Genomic DNA, 23649 nt, shown 5'->3' with positions numbered 1-23649 from the left:
CCAGAAGGGCCGCACTTGCGGGAAGTGCAGCAAGGGACATGACGGGGTTTGTCGATCGGGTGCTTGCTACAAATGTGGCAAGGAGGGGCATATAGCCAAGGATTGCCCCAAGGGATTCATGGTTTGCTTTCATTGCAACCAGACGGGCCACCGGAAGGCCGAGTGTCCGCAGATGCGGGGGACAGCACAGGGAGCACAAGAGGGATCGGCCCCTGCCGCCGTGCGAGCTACTGAGGTTCGGCCGGTGAAGGCCGAGGAACCGAAGGCTCGCGGGAGAGCCTTCCAGTTGACCGCGGAGGAGGTCCGCGCAGCGCCCGATGTTGTGGCTGGTATGTATCCTTTCATTTATTTATGCTGAGTTATGAGATCTTGTGCTTATATTATGATGTGCGTAGGTACTTTTCATGTGAGTTCTTTACCTGCTTTAGTGTTATTCGACTCGGGTGCGAGTCGGTCATTTGTGTCTTTAGCGTTTAGTCAGCACATCAGTATCTAGCAGGAGGCATTAAGTCGACCGCTACGGGTTTCCATAGCTGACGAACGAGCGGTGTATGCTACAGATGTGATTCGAGGTTGTGTACTCGAGATCTTCGGTGTTGAGTTCCCGATAGATCTGGTCCCAATTACGATGGGGGATGTGTGTGTCATAGTGGGCATGGATTGGTTGAGCCGTTTTGGGGCTGTTATAGACTGCGAGCGACAGTTGGTGACGATACGAGACCCTAGTGGGGGAGTTCTTACGGTGTATGGCAAGGGTACCCGTTCATGGTCAACATTCTGTTCGGCTGCTAGAGCGAGGCAGAGTCTACAGCAGGGCTGTAGTGGGTTTGTGGCCTACGTAATGGACACATAAGTAGCAGCGGAGAGGCCTAGTTCTGTTGATGATGTGCCGATAGTGCGTGAGTTCCCGGATGTTTTTCCCGAGGAGCTGCCGGGTGTGCCTCCCAAGAGGCAGGTAGAGTTCCGTATCGATTTGGTTCCGGTGGCAGCGCCTATCGCCAAGGCGCCTTATCGCCTTGCGCCGTCGGAGATGCAGGAGTTATCGTCGCAGCTTCAGGAGCTGCTGGGGAAGGGGTTTATTAGACCGAGTAGTTCACCTTGGGGAGCGCCGATCCTTTTTGTCAAGAAAAAGGATGGTTCACACCGGATGTGCATTGATTACCGGGAGTTGAACAAGTTGACGGTTAAGAACCGTTATCCTTTACCGAGGATCGATGACATGTTCGATCAGTTGCAGGGAGCGTCTTGGTTCTCCAAGATAGACTTGAGGTCGGGATATCATCAGATGAGAGTGCGAGATGAAGATATCCAGAAGACGGCGTTCAGAACTCGTTATGGGCATTACGAGTTCGTGGTGATGCCTTTTGGGCTCACCAATGCACCGGCAGCGTTCATGGATCTCATGAACAGGGTGTGCAGACCGATGCTGGATCGGTCGGTGATCGTATTCATTGATGATATATTAGTGTATTCGAGATCTAGAGAGCAGCACGAGGAGCATCTGAGAGAGATTCTCGGGGTATTGAGGTCGGAGAGGCTTTTCACCAAATTCTCCAAGTGTGATTTCTGGTTACGAGAGGTCCAGTTCTTTGGGCACCTCGTTAACCAGAATGGGATATTGGTCGATCCGGCCAAGATTGAGTCACTTATGAGATGGGAGGCGCCGAGATCACCCACCGAGATTAGGAGTTTTCTAGGATTGGCCGGCTGTTATCGGAGATTTATCAGGGATTTCTCCAAGATCGTCGTGCCTCTCACCAGGTTGACCCGGAAGGGTGTTGCTTTTTCGTGGGGTCCGGAGCAGCATACCTCGTTTGAGACACTTCGCCAGAGATTATGCGAAGTCCCTGTGTTAGCCCTCCCGGAAGGGATGGAGGATTTTGTGGTGTATTGTGACGCATCGATATCAGGGTTGGGTGCAGTACTTATGCAGAGGGGGCATGTGATAGCATATGCATCGAGGCAGCTGAAGCCTCATGAGACGAGGTATCCCACCCATGATCTGGAGCTGGGGGCAGTGGTGTTCGCCCTCAAGATCTGGCGTCACTATTTGTATGGCGTTTGGTGTACCATATACACGGACCACAAGAGCTTGAAGTATTTGATGGATCAGCCCAATCTGAATATGTGCCAGAGGAGATGGTTGGACGTGGTAAAGGATTACGATTGTGAGATCCTGTACCACCCAGGCAAAGCTAATGTTGTAGCTGATGCCCTGAGCCGTAGGGTGGAGAGTGCCCCGATTCGAGACATTTGTATGCGATTGACAGTGATGACTCCGGTGTTGGACACCATTCGGGAGGCCCAGGCAGAGGCTGTGAGACCGGAGAACCGCAAGAGAGAGCGGGTGATTGGCGCAGGTACCTGAGTTCGTTACCGATAGTCGCAGGCTTATGACCTTTCAGGGTCGGATTTGGGTGTCGTATGCAGGCGGGGCGCGCACCACCTTGATGGAGGAGGCGCATAGATCGAGATTCTCGATCCATCCCGGGGCCACTAAGATGTATTTGGATATGAAGAAAGAATATTGGTGGCCTTGTATGAAGAGGGATGTAGCATGGTTTGTTGAGAGGTGCTTGACCTGTCGCAGGGTTAAGGCCGAGCACCAGCGTCCGCATGGCAAGTTGCAGCCACTTGAGGTTACCCAATGGAAGTGGGAACAGATTTCTATGGATTTTATCACCAAATTGCCGAGGACCGCGAGGGGTGTCGATGCAATTTGGGTGATCGTCGACCGGCTGACGAAGAGCGCACATTTTCTTGCTATCAGTGAGAGCTCTTCTGCTGAAAGGCTGGCAGAGTTGTATGTGAGGGAGGTGGTATCGCGGCATGGAGTGCCGATCTCGATCGTATCGGATCGAGATGTGCGTTTCACTTCCAGGTTTTGGAAGAAATTCCATGAGGAGTTGGGTACGAGGCTGCATTTCAGTACCGCATACCACCCACAGACGGACGGACAGAGTGAGCGGACGATTCAGACACTCGAGGACATGCTTCGAGCATGTGTGTTGGACTTTAGAGGAAGTTGGGACACGTACTTGCCGTTGGCTGAGTTTTCCTATAACAACAGCCACAATTCGAGTAGTGGCATGCATCCTTTCGAGTTGTTGTACGGGAGGAGATGTCGGACTCCCATTTGTTGGGGAGAGGTAGGATAACGCGTGATGGGTAGCACTGAGATAGTGCTTCAGACGACTGAGCAGATACAGCAGGTCAGACGGAGGTTGTTGATAGCTCAGAGTCGCCAGAAGAATTATGCGGATAGGCGACGATCCGAGCTTGAGTTTCAGGTGGGAGACTTCGTACTCCTGAAGGTGTCTCCTTGGAAATGAGTAATCCGATTCAAGAAGAGGGGCAAGCTGGGGCCCCGGTACATCGGTCCGTTCAGGATGACCGCGAGGGTGGGAAGGGTAGCATACTGGTTGGAGCTACCTGCGGAGTTGAGTCAGATACATGATACCTTCCACGTGTCTCAGTTGAGAAAGTGTATAGCCGACGAGTCGGCGGTGGTACCATTGGAGGATATTCAGGTGGATGCGAGCCTGAATTATGTTGAGAGGCCAGTCGCGGTGGTGGATCAGAAGATCAAGGTTTTGAGAGACAAGGAAGTGTCACTGGTTCTGGTTCGGTGGCAGCATCGAAGGGGGTCCGAGCTGACTTGGGAGCCGGAGGCGGAGATGCAGAATCTTCATCCAGAGCTGTTCGTAGAATGAGACTTCGGGGGCGAAGTCTGATTCTAGTGGGGGAGAATTGTAACATCCGGATTTCCAGGTATCTTATTTTAATTGTTTATTTTGAGTTTTATGGAAGGACTCGGCGAGTAGACGCTCAGACTCGCCGAGTAAGATCGCGAATTCTTGTCTGGATTAATGACCGGACTCGACGAGTCGATAAGTGGACTCGGCGAGTCCGCGCTGTAAAGTGAAACCCTAAATCTCAGGGCCTGAGCCCTATTTAAAGGCCCGTATGGCCGTCATTTGCGGCCACTACTCCCCTGAGAAACCCTAGAGAGCAGAGAGAAGCTTGTAGTGCAAGAGGAAGTCTAATCCATCATTCTTGAGTGTGTTTTAGCAAGGGGAAAGGAGGATTTCGAGCTAGGCAGTCTTGTGGGACTCAAATCTTCCATCATTTGGTGCAGAGCTGCTGTGGGAGGTAAGGATTCATGTCCATTTTCATTGAGTAATAGATTTCATGAATCTAGGGCTTTTTCTCTTCTTTTTGGTAAGAAATCTAGTGTATGTGATGTCCCCTTGTGTCAATATCATCAGATCTGGACCTTGAGAGGTCCAGAGAGTCCCTATTCTCCAGCTTTATGCAGTCCTTTATGAGTTTGGGGCTTAGGTTATCATATTAAGGGTTATTTTGGCATATAGAGGTGATAGTGTGATGCATGGGCCTAAAGTTCGAACCTTTATGCTATTATCATGCTTGGGAAGGTCAGATATATAGATTAGAGAAGCAGATCTGACCTTAGAAGGTCATTTGAGTATGAACATGGAAGCAACTCGTCGAGTCCATAAGTGGACTCGACGAGTCGATTCGGGGTTGCCCCGCGATTCGTGGCAGGAGGAACCCGTCGAGTGGAAGGATGACTCGACGAGCCAAGAGAGGCTAGAAGGACTGAGAGGACCCGCATGGACTCGCCGAGTCGCCCGTGTGCACTCGACGAGTCTGGTCAAAGTTTGACCGTTGACTTTTGTTGACTTTTAGGGTTTGGTCAACAATTGGACTTGTGGACCATTGAAGGGTAAAATGGTCTTTTAGCCTTCTTAGAGAATATGGAAGATACTAGTCTAGCCTGGAGAGCCGTTATTGATTTGAGATAATTGTCTATGTGTTTAGGCGGAGGCTAGATCAGTATATACGTGTGTGAGATTATCCGAGATAGCCGAGGTGAGTCTTCTCACTATACTGTACCTAGAGTGGTACCTATGTGTGATCGGAAGGTCTTGTACGCTATGAGATGTATGTGCTATATGCTGTTATGTGATATGTATGCATGTTCCATTGGGCTGCGACTGCTCATCCCTCCTTACTCACCTAAAGGAGTTGTCCTGGCTGTGGTTTATGGTCCCATTGTCATCGGATGAAAAATTCGTGAGGTAATAGCAAGATCAATTCTGACCATGTTGACTAGCGGTGATCAGGTTCCGCGGTTCTATCCATTCTTTTTATTTTCCCTAGGATAGTTCATCCCGAGTTCATTTTAGTCTTGTCTTACGTGAGGACAAGTAAGGTTTAAGCTTGGGGTGATTTGATAGCTTCATTTTATTTACTTCTTTTTATAGTTTATTTTAGCATATTTCATTCGCATTTTAGTTAATTTCCATGCATATTTTCCTTTTTGTTATTTTATGACCATTTTCGGGTTCTTTCGAGTTTTGTGAGCTTAATTACAGATTTTAAGGAGACTAGCGGAGCGGGATCTTTTGGGAAGCAATTGGACTTGGAGGACAACGAGGATTTTAGGCTTGATGGCTATAGAGGTGATGCATGGAGTGGGATTGTCAATTATTTGAAGGGTTGGAAGAATTAAACTTTAAATTTGAAAGCCACGGGAGAATTCTTGAGTGTGCAAGATCGATGTTTAGGAATTTGCGGAAGTTTTGAGTGATGTGGAGAGACAAATTGGGCTCAAATTGAAGAAACATTGAAGAGAAATGGGCTAGAAGCAGATTGGATTCGAACTGGGCCAATGGATTAGCTGTGGGGGCCCAAGACTTGAAGAAGCCCAAAAATTTCCGTCGAAGTCAAGCGGCCCGCGTAAGATTCCCCGCGGCCCGCGTGGATTCCTGACAAGGGCAATTTCGAGATTTTACTTAGAGCTCTATATTGGGAAGGTTGGTGTGCCTCTTTAGCATAATCTTGGAGGTCCGATTTTGATACTTTCTCTCTGGAGTTTGGAGCATTTTTTGAAGGCCAAGAACCCTCAAGAACTTCACCATTTCATCTCTTAATTCTTGCTAAATGTTTGGTACAATCTTCTCTAACTTTATTTCTTTGAGTTTAGCCATGCTTGGCTAAACTAATCTTGGTTGACTTTTGTTGAATCCTTTGAACTTTTGTTGAATGTTGAAGAATCCATGAACATGTTCTTAAATCTTTATGGGAATGTTTTGTGTTTTAACATCTTATCACTACTTGTATGTTTTAGTTCATGAGTTTAAATGTGTTTGTGGTGATTAGTTGGCTAATTTCTTGATTAAGTAAAGGATCTTCAAATTAGCAAGCAACAAATGATTTTTGTGTTGTTTTTGCTTCGCACAATCATAAAAACATTTCCTCCAACATGGTGGTGAAAGCATTTGACCCCTCTTGGATTTGGTGACTTTTTGGTTCTTAATGCTAGTTGACTTTCACTAATTACATGCTTAATGGAAATTGTGACTTTGACTAAGGAAATTGTTATGAGCTTCTCTAACCATTTTAACAACTAAGAAAAGTCTAGGTAATCTCAAGCTTCTTGGATTACTATAGCCAAATTAAGGATTTAAATCAAGTATTGCACCATTGGATTCTAATGATATGTTCATCAAAAGTCAAAGTGAGGAAACCTTAAGTCAACCATCTTTCTCTTATTGATTTCACATCAAATTCTTATTTTTGCCAAATTATTCATTTAAGTTCTAGTTTAATTCTAGTTTTAGTTTAAGTATTTCAAAAATATCAAAACCCCCATTTTTATTTTATTATCATTTTCCAAGTATTTTTACAAAGAGATTTTTCATAGAGTTATTAAATTGAACCAATCCCCGTGGATTCGATCCCTTTACCACTATACACTATTTTAGTGTGTAATAATTAGGGTTATTAATTTTGTTGGCCTCGACAACCACCACCCGAACGGTGATTTCCCAAAATACCCTTATTTATTGTGTTATGAGATAGTAGTGATGCATGCTAGAGGATAGGCTAGGTATTTCATATTTTAGGGCTAGAGTTGCCTGATTTGTGATGCCTTAGCCTAGGAGTTGTTGCCATCTGTTATGTGCCTTGAGTATGTGCTGAGTAGGAGTATCTAGTAGGAATCTTTTAGAGAGAGCTTTGAGTAACAGAGTAATCTAGGAGAGACACCTAGATGTGCTTTTGGAGGAATCTACTGAGAGGGTAGTTAGATGCCACGAGGGATGGGGTTGCCTGAGTCGGTGATGCCTTTTGAGTTGTGGATAGAGTGAGAGGAGTTATATGCCAAAGTGGTTTTACGTGCTGGTGGAGGTTATTCGATGCCCGAATGCTGCTTGCTTTGTGCTTTGTGGAACTCTTGATGATGGGAGTCAGCTACCGAGTGAATATGACGATATTCAGGAGGTAGATAGTTGGCATCATGAGGAGTTCTTCAACAGCTGATAACAAAGAAGTGTGAGAACCTAGGAAGAGCCTGGGGATTGACTTTAGTCAATTGAGTACGCTGATAGAGGAGAGAATTCGCTGGAGAGCAACCATGTGTAACGGGATTAGTGATCGAGAAGGCGGATCAGCTACTTAGGAATCTGGGACGATCCGTGTGGAAAGTATGGGTAGATGTGGCAGGTAGTATGGGCTCGTACTACTGAAAGCATAGGACCCATACTCGAAGTAGGGAGAATCCCAGAGGTTCTAAATAGCAGGTTAAAGGGAGATAACATGGTTCGGGTACCATGATTCGTAGCAGAGGGTATTCTCATCTTTACCAGTTATCCGATGATGGGGGTTCATATTGAGAGAGGATATGGTAAACTGTGGGGCCAGAGGGCCATGTCGATTGAGCTTCGATGGAGTGTACCTTGTGAGGGAATTGAGTTTAGATCCCGAGGAGTTGACTGGTTGGCTGCCAGTTGGAGTCGCAGGACTTGAGGAAAAGTGGAGGTGATACGCTGAGGAGAATTTTGGTCTGGGTTGAGTGATCGACCGATGGTTGATATGTCACATCCTGTGACGAAGATTACACTATTTCCGCTTCTCGTGTGGAGCGAACGAGATAACGAGCTTCCGGTTCCAGAGTTTGGAGGTAATTATGTGGGGTATCATATAGTTGCGATGTTTTCACCAGAGTAATTGTGATATGTTGTTGCGAGGTATTTCTTATACCGTGAAAGAGTCATTAGTGGGGACTGAGATGGATGAGGACAAGGAGATGCCTTAGTCGAGTCAGACATACTTTTTAGCAGCAGTTTCAGGTGATTAGGAGGAATATACCGGGGTGGCGGCCCTCATTGTCTACGTTGTGTATCGACTGTGAGAGTAAGGTCTCTTGTTTCTATGATGATCCACGCGATGGAATGTTGGTTGATGGATCGGAGACGCGGTGTATGATAGTGCATTACTTCCAGATTAAGAGTCGTGACTAGTTCAAGACAGTTGGGATATCCGATGGTTTGTCGGTATGAGACTTCGGGATGACTAGAGGTAGTCACGTTGGGAGGGTTCCGAAGATTTCATCTGAGATTCGAGATATTTGGAGTTGCTTGGTCTATATCAGGAAGATCATCGAGTGTTACGTTGTACGATTCCAAGAGTCAAGAGTGATGTACCTGGTGAAACAGTCTATGGAGTAGACTGTTGGTATGCCAATTGGTGATGGTTCGAACCCTGAGTGGGGGAGAATTGGGTATTCTATTGAGAGGATCAACGATCTATTCAAGGGTGGTTAGAGAACTGGTTATGGAGATCTGCGGTGCGGACACATAAGACTTGGGTTATTGGTGGATGAGGCAAGGTGTAGAGTGAGATGATGCATGTTGTACGTGTTCAGGAAAGGATGAGTGTATCCACAGGGAGTAGCCGTTGGTCAGAGACCTTATTGTTGGTTAGAGACCTTATTGGGTTATTGGTAGTGGTTGAGTTCAAGGCGGTTGGCTCGTTGAGGTTCAGTTTCGACTGTTGAGAATTTCTAGTTCGATGTATGGGTTGTTATATGCACTTCAGGAAGGGCATCAGTTGTTTTGGCAACCAAATTCAGAGTCGGTATGAGTATTCTCGCATGGGTTTTGAGCAGTAGAGGATGAGGTTTAGGATTGTCGTCAACGTGTTCTTAGTCATTGACGATTCCTCCGTGTTTCAAGTTTTGAGTTGGAGTATTTCGAGGTTACAAGTTGTGTGAGTGGAAGATCAGTGGTCGAGGCAACACATTGTGAGATTATGAGAGGGTGTATTGCGGTATCCGAGTATGATGCCGTGAATAGAAGATCAGTGGTTGAGGCAAGACATTGTGAGGTTCTGTGATAGTGTACCGAGGTATCCGAGTATGATGCCCTAAATTTTTGGATTATTTTGAGACTTGAGTTTGTGAGATGGAAAGTGGAGTACCGAGTGACTATTTTTCCAGTGGGAGCCCTTCAGCTAAATGTCATCGAACGGGATTATCCAAGAATGTGAATTGTAGCGAGAGAAAGTGTTTTGTTGCTGATGGGTTTTGAGCATTCTAACACTCCTAAGTGTACATGCAACCCTAAATACCTTGGATCTATGTTTTATCTATTATACATGCAAATATGATTATCCAAGGTATTATCCTAACTAGCATACCAAAACATTGATACTAGGATACTAAAATAGATAGAATACATACCTTGTTGTTGTTGCTTGACTCCATGAAGCTTGAGAGCCTAGTGCCCCAAGTGTGACACCTCAAATGGTTCACACAACATCATGAACTCTTGGAATAACCATGAGAAGAAGACATACATGTTCAAATCGGCTAGCCCTCAAAATATGTATCACTAGTGCCAATTTCTTGAACTAAAGGGGTTCTTATATAGTGTTGCTATTAGGGTTACACCATGTAACTCATGACTTTACCCATTCCTATGCTCCATGGGTATTAACCTCCATGGAGTATCCATGGATCACCACATGGGTTAAACCCAACATAAAGGAATCTTGGATCATAAGCCCACATATATAAGAATGAATGATTTACACAATCAATCCCCATATATTTAATTAGTCTCTTTTTGATCACTAAATTAAGTCCAAATTAATTCTTGATCAATACTAATTAAATAACATGATTTCATATTAATATATTAGAACTTATAATATATTAATATGTCACAAAATGTCTTTTCCTCATAAACGGTCTATCCAAATGTTCCGATGCCATGCAACCCAAATGGACCATGCCGAGTCGGGTCAAGTACATACCAATTATAGTTATGGACTTAGACACTAATCCAACAGTCTCCCACTTGGATAAGTCTAAAACTATTATTGCGTATGACTTCAGGAACCAACTGGCAATCGTAGCTCTCAAAAGCCGCTGTCGAACTCTGACCTTGTAGATGAACTCTGACCTTTGTCAATGACTTGTCCATTAGATAAGGGATCATATATTCCTCCATTCTAGATATCATATGGACTGAGACATGGATTATAATCATTCTCTCTGTCCATTTGTTGTTTCCCGATTTCCGATTTATGACGACTGACTAATTGAACAAATCAAATCAGTCCTGGCTCGGCCGAGCACTTCCATTTGTCATCATCAAATCATCGAGGGGCCCACAGATATCGCTTTTATCCCGAATGTAAAAGGAATGGATAAACTTCGACTCATATGGCTTGTTCTACTACTTGTTGAATCATACACAAAGGCACGTTTTATAACACCGAGTTACCGAATGCGTTTTCGTGCAATCAATGTACAACCAACTCATAGTAACAACTCATATCTCTAGGTTTGAAGAATATAAGATATTATCGTCTCATGATCACTCGTGATAAAATCCATGAAGTGATTCCAATGAGCGCGGGTTGAATCCAATACTCAGAACTTATGAGCACTCATGAGTGTTGTAGCCCCTTGTCCAACATCTTAGACCTCTACAAGCCAACCCATGACAGTCTTGATTCATATCTACTTCCAACATATGACCGACTGTGGATAGTTTGAATAACTTAGTCAATCAGGAAGAACGACCTAGTTATGCTGGAAGTCAAAACATGCAAAATGAAACACAATAATAATAGAATCTAATATGGTATCAAAACCTATGAACATAAATAAAACACCTTTTATTTATCACCATATGATTACACGTTATTCATTGTATACTGTTTCAGCTATCAACTTTATTCTTGAATTTAAAACAATAGTTGTCCCATGCTCCAAGCATGTACACTATGTTTTCTAAACACTAGTCATGCCATACACCAAGTATGCATACTATGTTTGTCTATGATCTTCACTTTGTGAATTAGATCAATTGAACATAACTCCAATTATCCTCTTTCACAGTCCCAAATCCTTACTGCAAATGCAAGAATTCCAAATTCATGTCATTTACTGAAATCTGTTAGATTCTAAACTTATATGCATTGATCCTCCTGTAATGATTATGCACAGAGTCAGAAAGACTTGACAACAACCATTACAGAGCATTCCAAGGAGATCAACTCCTTGGAAACATCCTTCTTGCATTAAGTTTCCTAATCTTACACAGATTGAATAATTTCCAACTTTGAAACATTTCCATATTCCATTTTGACTATCACTTCTGAACAAGAGTTGCCTCCTTACAGATTATGTCAATATGGTCCTTCCAGAATTAACACTATACTTCCAACTGTCCTTGAGCAACCAATCTTTGGTAAACCTTAGATTGTCCTCGACAATTGCTTAATCCTTTTAGTCATATCCAGTTCTAGACCTTTTCCCTTCTTAATGCCCCAGGCATTTGGAAAATTTTAGAAAGGATAAATATAGCACATGTAATCGATCCTATATCTGAAGCATATGGGACACGAGTCATGATGTCTCACATAAAGACTAAACCAGTCTTTTGCTATAACATATCCATTTCTATTTGCCAAGTTCTCATAATTCAGATTATGAAAAGGGATGCTGTAATCATAATCGAATTTTAGAACGCAAATAATGGACCCATATATAGAATTTCCTTATGTTGAGTCATTCCAACATGAAATTCATATATATATCCTTGACTAAATACGACTTAAAACCTCAATCTAAGCTTTTAGAATTGAAATGAAGTATAATTTCCTCTCCCTTAATTATAGCAAAACAACTTTTTCAACCCCTGCAGCCTCACGAATTGAAACTTTTGTTTTCTATAATTAACATTGCTAACTTGCAATCTTTATCATAATTATCATGCTCCCACTAACATGATGATTATTAGCATAACACTCATGCTCCCACTAGCTTTGACATGTAATCAGAAATCAGCTGGACTTCTAGAAATCAATACTTTATTGACTTTCTTACCAAAGTTCAGATTTCTGATACTAGATTGCTTTGATAAAACTTTATCAATATCATACACCTTATCTTAGATAGCTCACAGGTGTGTCTAAACAATTTTAAGAACTATGAAAAGGGATGTCGTAATCATAGTCTCGATTGTTTAGACCTTTACCACTTCTCACAAGTCCATGTTAGTGTGCTGGTTAACCACACACGCTCCACTAACGACTTTGAGAATGCAAATATCACAATTGCTATCTAGCTAAAATCTACTTAGTGAAAGTGTTTCCTCACCATCATTTTCATGAATCGGAGAGAAACCTTATGACACTTAGATTTTATGGTGTATGAGTTCCTATCCATATGAATTTTGTCAAAACCATAATCACAAGACAAGGTTACTGACAAATCCACACTTATATGGATTAAACTTGTGCAATCTTAAATTCTTGCCATTTGGCAGCTCAAGGGTCTGCCATTGGTTCCAAGTAGCTGTGCAACCAATTGAGAACTCTCAGAACTCCTATGCAAAGCCAACTTGAATAGGCACAGACATGTCGACACGATAGGTTATAAACCTCAAGTCGTGTGCTAGTGAAGAACTTCAGGTTTTATTCTTGATTAGTTCTTGAGACTTTCAAGACCTTTAAGACTCCCACTGTCCTCTTGACATATAAGACTTTCTTGTCAGATATTCAAGAGATAGTGTGGATTCTAATCAAGACAAACACTTCACACAATTGGCCTTAGTTGGTCTTTGTTTTATCCAAAACATCACAACTTACCAATTTCAAATGTACAAGAGTATAAAACTTTTACTCTTACATTTGACAAGTGTTTTAAACCTTCTTTAAGACATGTCACTCAATTTACAATCTTAGAGTATAACTCTAAGAATTGTTTTTGGAACGAAGTATAAATCATCTTATTGATTTAACCACTTCAACAATTCATAGCTCTTCTTCTTAGCTACCAGAATGCACTTAGAGGATGAATTGTGATAAGGTCTCTTAATCATTAAGATGATTATATAACATGATACTAAAGTACTCTCCCATCTTTTCAAATTTGAGAAACTTTTATCTTTCTGCCTAAGTTGATTATTCTTATTCGCTCTGCCATACATTGAAACCTTTTCCAATGTCTCAGAATTACACTTAAGCTTGTAAGTATAACCATATTTACTGAATTTTAGTAAATAATGACGAATAGTCTTAACGATTATTTATGGTGGGCTTGATCAGTGCACAAGAATGTGTACTCGATCCTTTACTTGACTCACACATCCATGTGAACAAGTAGTTAGTCTTAATTTTTCCAATGCTTGAAAGTTCTTATTCATCATGCTATACAACTTGCATGATTCCAAGTTTCTATCCAACTGAAACTTAGGTGATGAGAATCTTTCCTTATTTGGTAAATTTAGACACTACCACAAATGAAAGAATCAAATTCATATTTCCACTCTTGCTCTTAATGGAATCTTATAAGCAACAAAAGTTTTCACAAATGCCATTGTAAGGATATTTTAAAATAAATAAAATCAAAAAAAAAATTCTTTTATTTTAAAACTTTGCGGAAAAACTATCCTTACAATGCAAAAGCACATGAAAACTTTGTTGTTATTTATTCCTAAGCAATATATCATAACTCTTAAGAAGTAGCTCAAGAATCCGATCTTCAAACTATGCGATAGAAATCCATCTATGCCATCAGATTCAACATATTCTTTCTTTAAGTTTCTTCACTTTTTCTTTGATTCTTAAAACATCAACATGTGACCCAGTCACATCATGTATCAAGAATCTCATAATAGAAACTTAGCAGAGTTAGATAGTGGACTTTACCCGAAGTAGAGTCAAACTTATTGACTTTAATATCCTTAGGTAAATTTGGCAGCTTCGCAACCAATGCCCCTTTCTTTGGCAATGGACCCTTGATAATGGGACTATCTTAGACTTAGCCGTTCTCTTTACCATTTGGTCAACCGAGTTGACTATAGCCGATCCCTTTCCATTGGGAAGAGAGAGCTTTACTGGATATTCAATGTCATCATTGTCAATGTCCATAAAGTTTTAGGAAGTTGATCTTAGCAAATAGATAAGATCATTAAGGGTCTTGTCATAGTCTGTTTCATAGGAGTCCCAAAGGAACCCACTATGTGACTTAGAAAATAGTTGAGTCACCAACTTTCTCAAGACTTTGACACCCAACTCTCCCGGCTTGTCAATATCTGACTACATCTCCAAGATGTGATCACATATAGACCTTTGCTTGAGTGACCTTAAACTTTTCAGGAACTTGTGGGTTAGGGAGAATAATTGGAGGAGGTGAAAGAAGTATGATTTCCATGGGACATCATCTTCATTTAGGAAAGCTTGTTTCAAGAGATTTGGGAAGATCATCTTTTGGGAGATATTCAAGAGAGTTGATTTAAAGTCCTTAATATAACACCCAATATGAAATATTAAGGCTAGGACCCAACAACCTATTTATAACTGGAAGAGGGATGTCGTAATCCAAGTTATAAAATAGTTGAAGGTAGGTAAATGACGATTTACCAATTTCCACCATGAAAAACGAAATATAATTAAGTTTTAATTGGATTTGAAACTCCTAGATCTTTTGAGATACATTGAACTTTCAATGACATGTTTGAATCTCGATTGTGCCCTCTCAAGTTTGTGACTGGGATGCCGAGGATCACAAACAAGGTGTGAATAACCATGCAAATTGACTTGGTACCCTTAACTTTATCACCTAATCGATGTGCCGGTTAACCACACACGCTCCACCGATCTATAATAGAGTCAAGTTACCCTTTGCCACTCTTACTAGTCCTTATTAGTGTGCCGGTTAACCACACACGCTCCACTAATGACTTGGTAAGGTACAAAGTGTAATTTCATGGGTTAGCACCTTTTCACATTTTCCTAAGTAACTAAGATTGGGAATGTACAAGTGTTTAGTTACTTAGTATTTATCATTAATACTTTTAATGAAGGGAGAATTATAGTCCTTTCCTACCCGTTCGGCTAACGACCCTCCACCAGTCAAGGAAGCGGTGGGTGAGAGTGGACACCCATTAAACTGCCATTTTATAGGCAGTAACCTTATACCCCCCTTATAGACCGGCTTCGTGAATGAGGCCTACTAACGGTAAGATTGACTTTATCTTATACATATCTATATAATTAAAATTATAATAATAGTATAAGGGTTTGAATTTTAACTTTTAAAATTCTAAGGGCTAACTTGGAATTAAAGTATTCATAAGAGAAAACTTTTCAAATTTCAAAACTTGAGGGCAAGTTTTGAAACTATTCAAAACTAATTAATTCCATAACTTATGTGTTTAAAGTAGTTTTAATTAAAAAAAACTCTTCAAGTTCCATAACTTGAGGACAAGTTATGGAAGACTTTAAACTAATAAAAGAATGTAACTTTTCTTTATTTTGTAATTTATGGAATTAATTAAGGTTACACATTTTATTACTTAATGAAGTGACTCTTGAACCTCCATAACTTGAGGACAAGACTCTTCATTTTTGTAACCATTACCAACTTTTATGAGTTTTATGAAACTTAAATGTGACTTTTCATATAACTTGAGGATAAGTTACAAAAACACATTTTAGAATCAACTCTTAGATTAAAATGGATTGAAAACACATAATCAATTAACTTTTCTATTAATCTAAGCAACTCATAAGAACAAGATAATTTAATCAAATTTTTTCATGTAATTAGCCTAATCACTAAACTAATACAAAACATGAATCTATTGACAATTATCTTTGAAATTGGATTAGTATGAACATTACCACATCAAAAACAGGATTATAGGTTCAAAAACAGCTTATGGTAATGTTCATAGTCCATTTCTAGCCAAAAAAACTCGAAGATATGATGTCAGGGGCTCCTACTCGTCGAGTGTATCAACCTACTCGCCGAGTAGGATGATTTTCTTCATGGACTCGGCGAGTTCATCAGTAGACTCGGCGAGTCCAGTGCCCAGAATGCCCGAAATTCGACTTTTTCAGCATTTTTCAGCAATTTGCATCAAGTATAATTGAAAACAAGCCTAGGCTCTGATACCACTGATGGGTTTTGAGCATTCTAACACTCCTAAGTGTACATGCAACCCTAAATACCTTGGATCTATGTTTTCTCTATTATACATGCAAATATGATTATCCAAGGTATTATCCTAACTAGCATACCAAAACATTGATACTAGGATACTAAAATAGATAGAATACATACCTTGTTGTTGTTGCTTGACTCCATGAAGCTTGAGAGCCTAGTGCCCCAAGTGTGACACCTCAAATGGTTCACACAACATCATGAACTCTTGGAATAACCATGAGAAGAAGACATACATGTTCAAATCGGCTAGCCCTCAAAATATGTATCACTAGTGCCAATTTCTTGAACTAAAGGGGTTCTTATATAGTGTGGCTATTAGGGTTACACCATGTAACTCATGACTTTACCTATTCCTTATGCTCCATGGGTTTTAACCTCCATGGAGTATCCATGGATCACCACATGGGTTAAACCTAACATAAAGGAATCTTGGATCATAAGCCCACATATATAAGAATGAATGATTTACACAATCAATCCCCATATATTTAATTAGTCTCTTTTTGATCACTAAATTAAGTCCAAATTAATTCTTGATCAATACTAATTAAATAACATGATTTCATATTAATATATTAGAACTTATAATATATTAATATGTCACGAAATGTCTTTTCCTCATAAACGGTCTATCCAAATGTTCCGATGCCATGCAACCCAAATGGACCATGCCGAGTCGGGTCAAGTACATACCAATTATAGTTATGGACTTAGACACTAATCCAACAGTTGCGACGATTGTCATCAGTAGTAGTCATGCTTAATCTGGGTGGGTGTGTGTACCTATCTATGATTGGACCGCGAAGCATGAGTTTGTGAACTCAGTGGGGTGATGAGTGGGGTGATGACTCGAGGATGAGATTTTGGGGTGATAAGAGATCGAGTGGATCCGAGTGAGAGTAATCACTTGGGACTGTTAGGGAAAACCATGGAGTGAGCCCACAACGAGTGAGAGAGTATTGTGAAACTGCGGGGAGCCGTTGCTTTCACGAGTCAGTGAGTAGTGATGCTTAATCTAGGTGGGTGTGTGTACCTATGCAAATATGCTTGATACTATCAATGTTACAAATCACCTAATCAATGTGTCGGTTAAGCACACACGCTCCATTGATCCATGATTAACATCAAGCTACCCTTTTCCACCCTAGTTAGTTCCAAATTAGTATGTTGGTAAATCACACATGCTCCACTAACGACTTAGCAATGTGCAAAGTGCAATTTCAACACTGATACATTTAACTGGAGTGACATGGCTGACATATACGTTTACCCCGTTTGGGCAGAGTGTGATACAATATAATTTTGTTTGGATTACATTACCCGAGTATTTATATACTAATTAATTATTTCTAACTTTTTTTTGTAGCTTTACATTCCAATCAATATACCACATGCTGATTGGTTTTTAGGTGCTTTGGATTTGAAGACATTCCAAATGACTATATACGATAGTCATAGGAAGGGTGACTACTGTTCGGAAAATGAGGATTGGTTTATAGGTATGATAGTCCGCATCCATAAACTGTTAGTGGAAGTCAACTACTGGGGTACCGAACCAACTGATTCAATCACACTCGAGAGCTTCAAAACGACCCTCGAAAAGGCCCCAGACGTACCACAACAGATATGCAGCAGAGGGGATTATGATGTATTTTTGTGTTGGTTCCTGGAGGCGTTGATCATCAGGAAATCGATTTCTGTAGAGGGTAAAACCACCGATCCATAGGCTATGAGTTATAGAAAACGACTAGCGAAAATATTTTGGGGTATAAGAACAAATATAATTTGAACATCATATTTGTAATATGATACACACATACATCATTTATTTAGTTTATGTATTTATTAGTTGTTTGTTCATTTTAATTGCATTTTATATTTTATAAAACCAAAAGTTATACATTTTATCAAAGCAAAGCTTATACATTATACTCTGAAACCATGTATTACAAATTTATTGCGGAATGATGTATTACATTTTATAAAAACAAAATTTACACGCAAAAAGGAAAAAAGAAATTCAATGTATTCCGGAACCATGGTCCGGAATCGTACCCCGGAATTCCGGAGACCTCTCCGGAACTATATGTCCCGGAGAATGTGGTTACTTTACCAAAAAAAAAATGGTTCTTTTTGTCAAAAAGCTCATTTATTGAGGTTAGATTACTCCATTTGCTAAATAATATGTATTTTGATTATCCAAATCCTTTTTAAATCTAATTAATGTTTTTAAAAATTGCAACCCAAAAGAAAGGGAAAATATAATGGGACCCAAACAGAAATTGTAACCGCGTTGTGCATTAACAAATCGTGCATTAACGTTTTTTAAGAATTTTACCGTATATGGTTTTTAATAAAATAAAATAAAAAATTGGGGCATTCCGAGAATTGAACTCGGGACCTCTCGCACCCTAAGCGAGAATCATACCACTAGACCAAATGCCCACTTACTTTTATTAAATCAATATATTTATATAAACAATATTGCATTCATGATGTATTAGCTAAATCTTTAAAGAAATTCTATTATATGTACCTTGGCAAAACATGTAAACTAAAGTTCATTTTCTTTTTTACGTAAAAGAAAATTCATCTATTGATGTATTGTCAAAACTCGTACAAGAAAATTTATTTTATTTTGATGTGTTGGAAAAACATATGAATAAAATTAATTTTATTTTTTATGTGTTTGAAAAATATGTAAAAGAAATTTTACGTGTTGGCAAAATATGTAAGAGATAATTTGTTTATATTTTTATGTGTTGTAAAAATATATAAAAGAAAATTCATTTTATTTTTGACGTGTTACCAAAATATGTAAAAGTAAGATCATTTCATTTTCTATGTTGGCAAAATACATAAAAGAAAACTCATTTCATCTTTTGTGTTGGCAAAAATATGTAAACAATAACTCATTTCATTTTTTATGTGTCGACAGAATATGTAAAAGAAATCCATTTTGTTTTTCATATGTTGTTAAATTATGGTAAAGGGCATTTCATTTTATATGTAGGCAAAATATCTAAAAATAAATTTACTTTATTTTTTTTATGGGTTTTGGCAAAATATGTAAAGAAAAGTTCATGTTTATTTCTATGTGAAGTCAAATAGCAAGATACGTATATAAAATCCATCATATCTTTTACATATATGCAAAAAATATAAAAGGAATTTCATCTATTTTGTATGTTTTGATAAAATATGTAAAAATCTTTATTGTATTTTCTATGTAATAACAAAATATATAAGAGGAATTTTATTTTATTTTATTTTATTTTGTTTTATATATACTAAAGAACTAGAATCCAGAATTTTAAGAGTGAGTTGACGAAATATAAGCAAAATTGAAGTTGAAGTGGCGTTCGAACATTAATTCATCACGTAAGAGGTAGTTAATTTCATAATTTCCTTGTCATCTAAACTTCCAATATTTTGTGAGCTTCATCAAATCCAAATTCTATGATGAAATTAATGATCAGGTCATGTTTAAGGTCAAATTCTAAGTTTATAATAATAACCTAACGATGTAAGTTTATCTCCAGGATCAAAAAATAAGTTAATGAAGCTAAATTCATGAATTCATCTACGGATCATTTGGAATTAGACTACGAGAATTAAATTTGTTTCGTACTACTATAATTTGTTTGTAGTTTTTATTATACGAAGTCCTAATCATAGTGTCGAATCCTCCATATAAATTAAATGTAGGTTTATGATGTGTTAGTAGAAATTTTGAGTTCAACATTTTCAAATCTATCAAATTTTGAGTTCAACATTTTCAAATCAAATCACATTAATTTTTGGATGGATATTTTTATAAGGCTTAATAATCCTTTTGAGTTAGGTCATCCTAATTGCAAATTATAAGCGAAAAACAATTTTGGAAGTTAACATTGAGTTTTTGAAACATAAACTTGAAATTTAGAAAATCATTTTGATTCATGATTTTGTTTAGATCAATGATGATCTTGTAACACCTGGATCGTATGTAAATTCCTTTAAAGCTAATATGAATATTTAAATTTTGATAGGAGGACCATACACAGGGCGTAACCAATAGTTAGGCGGGGTGTAGCTCATTAAACGTGGCATCAGAGTTTCTCTCTAGTACGATGGGCGTACCTAGAGTACGTCGGACGTACTCATGGCGAATGCAAACCCAAATGTTAGGGTCTTGGACCCTATTTAAGGACCTTAAGTCCTTGGAAACCCTTCTTATCATCAGCCATCTCTCTCTCTCTCTCTCTCTCTCTCTCTCTCTCTCTCTCTCTCTTTCTCTCTCTCTCTCTCACACTCTTAGCCTCCACAAAACTCTAGCTTCATTTGTGAGAATCTCAAGCTTTTGTGTGATTTTTGGTGTGTTATAATGAAGAAGGAGATCTTGGAAGGTGTGCTCGGAGCCCATAGCTTGTAGATCCAGAATTTGTTCATCTTAGTCATCCTTCTGGAGGTATAAAGTCTCAACCTTTATGACTCTTTTACTTAAATCTAGATTAGCTTAAGGTTTTGGCATATTTTGGTCCCAAGGGTTGGTTCTTGTGAGTATGAGCTACTCCAAAGTTCAAGTTAGTTACTTTATGATGTTTCTAAGGATATTGAGTCATAAAAATGGAGTCTTTGATGTTACTTCTCACTCATGCAAGGGTTTGAGGTTGTTTAAGAGTGTTAAGGACTTAGGGTTTGGTATTGGGCTCCATTAAGCAATGCAAAAACTTAAAGTAGTCGACTTTATCAATTAAGACCTTCCCAAGATTAAGATCTCTGAGTTAGACGAAAGGCCTTTAAGCATTAAGAGCTAAATAACAATTTTTGGGCAGTTGACGAGTATGTTGGGCCTACCCTCTAGGTATGCACAACGTAACAGGTTTAGCCCGTGTCCCATTTCGGCGAAGGTCCAATACGTTGGGTGTACGCATGGCATACTCACCTGAAGCACATTTGGGCCATTTTGCGCCTTGGGCCATGGTTAGTTAGATCTATAGTGGGAAGGGTAAAAGGGTCTTTTTGTCACACCCCCAAATCGAAACGGCGGAAACGTTCGGGGGTGGTTGACGTCATGTGTAATATCACAACAATTGTATCATAGCAAGCATAGTAAACACAACCAAACATTGAATACATATATGAAGAAGGTTTACATTTGTCTTAATACATAATTTCGTTCATATCAAAAGTATAAAAACAAGACTATTATTGCTCCGGCTTCTCTAAATCCAAGGAGTACCTGTCTACTGATTTCTTGAGAATACAAGCAGTTTGAAAGAATATCAGCATAAAGCTGGTGAGTTCATAAGCAATTAGTTTTGGTGGAAAATGTTCTTTGATTCTTTTGAAGAGTGTTTCTCAAGAAAATCCTATATTTTCTTATAAAAAAAAAACATGTTTGAAAACCCATTCCTTCCATGACTTCCAGATTCGTACCAAGATATGTACAATCCAAGGTGTCGTGGAATGAATATGAATATCCGTTGATTACATGATAAACAAATCCGTTTTGAATAGCCGGTTTATCTCGGGAAAATCCTATATTTTCCCTAAAGGTTGATGGTTGATTATTCGTTTTAAACTGAGGTATGCAAGTATCTACCATACTCGTATTAATAAAAGCAGTTTTCTTTTAAAAACCCTGGTTACACCCAGAGAGGTACATTAGCTTTAGAAACTAAATAAAAGAAAACCGTGATGAACTAAGTCCTGAAGATATTATTATTAATACCCTCCAGTAATTAAATCGGTTATCACTTTGAGGTTAGTTCACTTGATTCATTATTACAAAAGTAAATCTCTGTTATCTACATCGTGAGTTTTATAACCATAACTGAATGGATATGGCCCGCAACGGCCGATATCCTTAATGACTTTGTCACCCGTAGACCTGCCGGTCCGACTGTAGCTAGCAGCAAGGTGCAGGATTGTCAGTCCCGTATAGATCTATACACAACAATCATGCTCTCCCTACAAGAGACTCTGGTCACAAGTGCTAGTCCTACACTCTGATTCTGTGGGAGTGTTACCAAGGACGTGTCTCCAACTTAGACTAACAAATTTACAAGTAATAATATAAAAAGAAAATCCTTTTATGATTAACATGAATCCTTTATAAAATGATACATTTTACTACATGATTCATAAGTTCATTGCTCTAGTTTTGAAAACTGTTTCTGCGAGTTGATTTCTTAATCGTTTGGTAAAACTTTTTTCCGTGTTTAAAAACATACTGAAAATATAATTATCTTATACAAAATAATATACTTTGAGCACAAGTTTCCTTGTACTTTTGCTTGTATTCCCCCCCTGAAAACATGAAAAACTCGGAAAAAGAGTAGGGGTATGAACTCACCTGTAGTGAGTGGTTCTGACGTCTGGTTGGAAGAGGAGTGCAAAGTGTCAGGTGTAACCTTGAGCACACAACGATCCTAATAGACACATATAGACATGTATGTGTATGAATTTAGTGTATAGACGACTAAATAAGAAGGGTAACACCCTTAATGGCTAGGAAACTCTAAGATTTATGGGATACAATCACATATGATTGCATAACTAGGGTATATGGCCACCCTATAGAGTTTACGGTCAAAGAGGTATGACCATTGGAGTTCACGGTCCAAGTGTTCACGGTCTTAGTGTACGGTCAAAGAGGTATGACCATTGGGTTTACGGCCCATGAATATACGGTCATTGAAGGGTGTACGGTCTAAGGAGATACACTAGACCGTAAACTCATCAATCTTGCACAAATGATGGTTTTCAAGGGCTTCATTCAAAGGCATCGGATTCTAGGGACCATGCTTAGACTTAGGAAGGGTAAAGGGTATAAGAACACCCTTTATAAGGGTTTACGGTCTATGAAGATTCACAGGACCGTAAACTCTTTTGTTTAAGCAAAGAGTGATGATCTTAAGTCCAAAATGAAGGATTTTAACTCGATTCATGAAGGGGAAGATGATACTTACGGTTTTTTGAAGCCAAAGGAGGTGTTTTCGGTCCAAAACACAACCGTGTTCTTGAGGATTCTCGATGAAGGTAGATAGGGAGTAGAGAGAGAAAGCCTTTGAAGTGTTTAAAGTGTGAAATGAAGGCCAAATACTTTATATATAGGGTAAAGTTCTCGGTCAAAAAGGGGTCCACCTGACCGTAAACGTGTTTACGGTCTACACGAGTTTACGGTCGTAAACTCGTCCTGACCGTGAACTCGGTGATTTTCGAGGAAGTTTCAAGTTTTTCGCGTGATTCCTGGTTTATTCCGAATCGTATAAAATACATATTATTTATTTAAAACTTAAGGTCCTTCCCAAATTAAGAAATTTGACGGA

At 39.4% G+C, this 23649-nt stretch overlaps 1 non-coding gene across 1 annotated transcript; it reads right to left on the bottom strand.

Moving 5' to 3' along the window:
- Positions 1-18706: 18706 nt before the first annotated feature.
- Positions 18707-18778, bottom strand: TRNAP-AGG (transfer RNA proline (anticodon AGG)). Its single transcript has one exon. It is a non-coding gene; the product is annotated as a tRNA-Pro (tRNA).
- Between the last annotated feature and the right edge of the window lie 4871 nt (positions 18779-23649).

Source organism: Lactuca virosa, chromosome 9 (genome assembly GCF_052849685.1).
Source record: "Lactuca virosa cultivar CGN04683 chromosome 9, Lactuca_virosa_CGN04683_v6, whole genome shotgun sequence".
In the NCBI taxonomy this organism is placed as follows: domain Eukaryota; kingdom Viridiplantae; phylum Streptophyta; class Magnoliopsida; order Asterales; family Asteraceae; genus Lactuca; species Lactuca virosa.
The sequence above is the reverse complement of the archived record's forward strand: the minus strand, read 5'-3'. Positions and strand labels throughout refer to the sequence as shown.